This window comes from Scyliorhinus torazame, chromosome 4 (assembly GCF_047496885.1).
Source record: "Scyliorhinus torazame isolate Kashiwa2021f chromosome 4, sScyTor2.1, whole genome shotgun sequence".
NCBI lineage: Eukaryota > Metazoa > Chordata > Chondrichthyes > Carcharhiniformes > Scyliorhinidae > Scyliorhinus > Scyliorhinus torazame.
The window spans coordinates 299,522,931-299,528,288 of NC_092710.1; the positions used below are offsets into that span (position 1 = coordinate 299,522,931).

Sequence of the window (5,358 nt, forward strand, 5' to 3'; positions counted from 1 at the left end):
AGACCCCCTGAGGTGCTGTGACATTTGTGGAAATCAGTGCTAAACGTGCCCAGTCGAGGCCTCTCAGGTGCGGCAGTTAACTCCCCGGTGCCAGGTGAAAGCGGCATCTGGGTGTTTAGATGGCTCATTTAAATATCACTGGTTTGTGATGCAGAGCGAGGCCAGCAGCGCGGGTTCAATTCCCGTACCAGCTGAGGTTATTCATGAAGGTCTCGCTTTCTCAACCTTGTCCCTGGCCTGAGGTGTGGTGACCCTCAGGTTAAACCATTACCACTCAGCTCTCCCCCTCAAAGGGGAGAACAGTCTATGGTCATCTTGGACTATGGCGACTTTACCTTTACCGTCCCTCATTGTGACAGAAAAGTATGGTCCAATATATTTCCTGGTACCCACAGCACAATTGTTAATCCCTATAAATCACGGCGCAACCCACCAACCCCAGGACATTCACTGTCATAATTCAAGACATGAACAGTGGTGAGGGATGGCAGTAACTTTGAATGCATATGCCTTTTTATATAACAAGCAAGGCAGGAGACAGTGTGGAGACAATAGACCAAGCATTTTCAGTCCAGGTGATGATGAATTTGTAAGCTCAATTTTTGGAGTTGTGTGGATGGCAGCTCTAGAGATTTGTGCACAACGGGTTTGAAGAGCCTCAAGTGCCTGAAATGTATGAATCACACAATTGAGGCATGAGATTGGAGAGCTGTGAACCCACGTTCTTGCACTTCAATGGAAATGTCCTGCTGATCAGCAAACTGTGCACGCTCCCACATCACAGCACTGTTAGGCTCATATGGTACTTCACTTCGCCTGGAACACAACATGTTCCTGCCTCCATCCTGACATTAATGATAGATATAGATTTTGTGACCAATGAAGCTGAAATATTAAACGAGAAATACATTGATGTGGAGATACCGGCGTTGGACTGGGGTGAGCACAGTAAGAAGTCTTACAACACCAGGTTAAAGTCCAACAGGTTTGTTTCGATGTCACTAGCTTTCGGAGCGCTGCTCCTTCCTCAGGTGAATGAAGAGGTCTGTTCCAGAAACACATATATAGACAAATTCAAAGATGCCAAACAATGCTAGGAATGCGAGCATTAGCAGGTGATTAAATCTTTACAGATCCAGAGATGGAGTGACCCCAGGTTAAAGAGGTGTGAATTGTACCAAGCCAGGACAGTTGGTAGGATTTCGCAGGCCAGATGGTGGGGGATGAATGTAATGCAACATGAATCCCAGGTCCCGGTTGAGGCCGCACTCATGTGTGCGGAACTTGGCTATAAGTTTCTGCTCGGCGATTCTGCGTTGTCGCGGGTCCTGAAGGCCGCCTTGGAGAACGCTTACCCGGAGATCAGAGGCTGAATGCCATTGACTGCTGAAGTGTTCCCCGACTGGAAGGGAACGTTCCTGCCTGGTGATTGTTGCGCGATGTCCGTTCATTCGTTGTCGCAGCGTCTGCATGGTCTCGCCAATGTACCATGCTTCGGGACATCCTTTCCTGCAGCGTATGAGGTAGACAACGTTGGCCGAGTCGCACCAGTATGTACCGCGTACCTGGTGGGTGGTGTTCTCACGTGTAATAGTGGTATCCATGTCGATGATCTGGCACGTCTTGCAGAGATTGCCATGGCAGGGTTGTGGTGTCGTGGTCACTGTTCTGAAGACTGGGTAGTTTGCTGCAAACAATGGTTCGTTTGAGGTTGCGCGGTTGTTTGAAGGCAAGTAGTGGGGGTGTGGGGATGACCTTGGCAAGATGTTCATCGTCATCAATGACGTGTTGAAGGCTGTGAAGAAGATGACGTAGTTTCTCCGCTCCGGGGAAGTACTGGACGACGAAGGGTATTCTGTCGGTTGTGTCCCATGTTTGTCTTCTAAGGAGGTCGGTCCGGTTTTTCGCTGTGGCGCGTTGGAACTGTCGATCGATGAGTCGAGTGCCATATCCCGTTCGTACGAGGGCATCTTTCAACGTCTGTAGATGTCTGTTACGCTCCTCCTCGTCTGAGCAGATCCTGTGTATACGGAGCGCTTGTCCATAGGGGATGGCTTCTTTAATGTGTTTAGGGTGGAAGCTGGAGAAGTGGAGCATCATGAGGTTAGTGCTGAGGTGACCGTCCTTGATGGAGACGAGTGTGTCCAAGAATGCAACTGATTTTGGAGAGTAGTCCATGGTGAGTCTGATGGTTGGATGGAACTTATTAATGTCATCGTGTAGTCGTTTCAGTGATTCTTCGCCGTGGGTCCATAGGAAAAAAATGTCATCGATGTATCTGGTGTATAACATCGGTTGAAGGTCCTGTGCGGTGAGTAGGTCCTGTTCAAACTTGTGCATGAAGATGTTGGCGTATTGGGGTGCGAATTTGGTCCCCATGGCTGTTCCGTGCGTCTGGATGAAGAACTTGTTGTCGAAGGTGAAGACGTTGTGATCCAGAATGAAGCGGATGAGTTGCAGAATTGCTTCTGGAGATTGGCAGTTGTCGGTGTTGAGTACTGAGGCTGTTGCAGCAATGCCGTCGTCATGGGGGATGCTGGTGTAGAGTGCCGAGACGTCCATTGTGGCGAGAAATACATTAGCATTTGTTATAAGAAAGGCATTCAGTTTATAAAAATGTAGGGAGAATTCTTACGTGTGTTTTCTGGCCACGTGCAGTTACAGACATGCAAGGGTGCATTTTAGTCCTGGACACCAATGTGTGTGGGTTTGAAATGTAATCAGTAATCATTGACATGCACACAAGTAATAATCACAGACATATATTCCTGAGCAGCAATATACAAGTGTATTATGTCCACAGACTGGGTACATGTGTATTATGTCCACAGACTGGGTACATGTGTATTATGTCCATAGACTGGGTAGTTCTGTATGATATTTTTCAGCAGTGATGTGGACTTCTGTGCTGATCACAATTTCTTTTTTTTTTTACAAATTTAAAGTACCCAATTCTTTTTTTCCCCAATGAAGGGGCAATTTAGCATGGCCAATCCAGCTACCCTGCACATCTCTTTGGGCTGTGGGGGCGAGACCCACACAAACACGGGGAGAACATGCAAACCTTACACAGGCAGTGACCCGGAGCCAGGAGCGAACCTGGGTCCTCGGCACCGTGAGGCAGCAGTGCCAACCACTGCACCAATCTGCCACCCTGGAGAATCTCATATTCTAATGGATTCCTGTGGGCAACATTCTAGCGATGTATATGTTTGGATATATGCATCAGCATCAATCAATTATTTTTTTTAATTACTTGATCAGAGTTACAAAGCCAGGGCTCAGAGTGTGGGTCAGGGGCAAACCCCTAATCCAGCTCCTCACCTGCTCCAAAAACCAATTCGAATTGAGTCCAATTCATGGCCCCCACAAGAGACGTACCACATCTGAGCCAAAAGGCTCAAGCTCCACTACACTTGATCTTAGCCAAAAGGCCGAGAAGCGATGCATCAATCAATTACTGAGAACATAGAACATACAATGTCGAAGGAGGCCATTCAGCCCATCGAGTCTGCACCGACCCACTTAAGCCCTCATGTCCTCCCCACCCCACGCAGACACGGGGAGAACGTGCAGACTCCGCACAGACAGTGACCCAGCGGGGTTTCGAACCTGGGACTCTGGTGCTGTGAAACCACAGTGCTAACCACTATGCTACCATGCTGCCCACGGTAGCACAATCTGAGGAGCAGGTTGAATATGCATGTTATAAACTATGTATTATGCATGTCTTCCCCACTGGAAAATAAACTTTAAAGGACATATAATGGCTGGAGAAATACATTTCAATAAGCGTAAAACAGTGAAAAGTGACCTGAGATCCCTACTGCCAAGAATAACTACTCGGAATAACTGGCCGGTCATCAGTGAGAAATGACCTTTTTTCAAGGTTTGAGACAATTTTTTCACCAAAGTTACAGCAGGAGATTGGGATACACCTGCACAGATTATACCTCAGAACAGTTAAATAGTAGATGAGGATGATATCACATCAGCAATACGACAGTGATGTTGCAATAACAATGTCTGAATGCTGGCAGGGCAGGAGTACCACAGAATCTTGGGATTGTCCACAATTTTGGCACGGTCAGTCAAGCCTCTCCTCCGTTGTCAAGTTTATTGGGCCTGATCTTGTTTAGTTCCACCCTTTCCTGTTTGATCACAGCCTGATCATTAACACACCCAAGGGCATACTGATCCATTTCTTTTTCACTCCTACATCTGATTCCTGTGTTTTCCAAAAGAAATTCATTGACGGGATGTGGGCGTCGCTGGTTAGACCAGCATTTATTGCCCATCCTTAACTGCCCTTCAGAAGGTGGTGGTGAGTCACCTTTTTGAACTATGTGGTCCATGTGGTGCAGGTCCCCCACGGTGCTGTTAGGAAGGGAGTTCCTGAATTAAAAAAAATATTTTTATTAGGGTATTTGCAAGTTTTTATAATAATAACAATAACACGAAATAAACATGGTACAATAAACATTTCCACCCCCATCACAATCTTCACACACCCCAACCATAAAGTAGCAGTCCAGCCTCTCCCCCCCCACCCCCCTTTGGAATTCTGCTGCTGCTGACATTTTAACTTTCCCCGAGAAAGTCGACGAACGGCTGCCACCTCCGGGTGAACCCAACCATTGACCCTCTTAAGGCAAACTTTATTTTCTCGAGACTGAGAAACCCAGCCATGTCACTAACCCAGGTCTCTACACTCGGGGGCTTCGAGTCCCTCCACATTAACAAGATCCATCTCCGGGCTACCAGGGAGGCAAAGGCCAAGACGTCGGCCTCCTTCGCCCCCTGAACTCCCGGCTCTTCCGACACTCCAAAGGTCACCTCCTCGGGACTCCATGCCCAAAACATGTGGACATGATTTGCCAGGCTTCCCGCGCACCTCACACACACATCCTCTACCCAAAAAACTTGCTCATCCGGGCCACCGTCATGTGTGCCCGGTGGACTACCTTAAATTGTATCAGGCTAAGCCTGGTGCATGATGAGGATGTGTTAACCCTGCTTAGGGCATCCGCCCATAGACCCGCCTCTATCTCTCCTCCTAGCTCGTCCTTCCACTTGCCCTTAAGCTCCTCCACCGGAGTTTCCTCCGCCTCCAAAAGTTCCTGGTAAATATCTGAAACCTTCCCCTCTCCCACCCTGGTACTGGAGACTACTCTATCCTGTAACCCCCGTGGCGGCAGCAGCGGGAAAACCGGAACCTGCTTTCTGAGGAAGTCTCGCACCTGCAATTACCTAACCCCATTCCCTCCAAGGCTTTCAAGCTGGGGGTGCTCCCGTCTATAAATAGATCCCCATCCTCCTAATTCCTGCCCTTTGCCATCTCCGGAACCCACCATCTAG

The 5,358-nt window shown here is 48.3% G+C and overlaps 1 pseudogene; it reads right to left on the bottom strand.

Annotated features, from left to right (window-relative positions):
* Positions 1–3,240: 3,240 nt before the first annotated feature.
* Positions 3,241–3,446, bottom strand: LOC140415700 (U2 spliceosomal RNA; annotated as a pseudogene).
* Between the last annotated feature and the right edge of the window lie 1,912 nt (positions 3,447–5,358).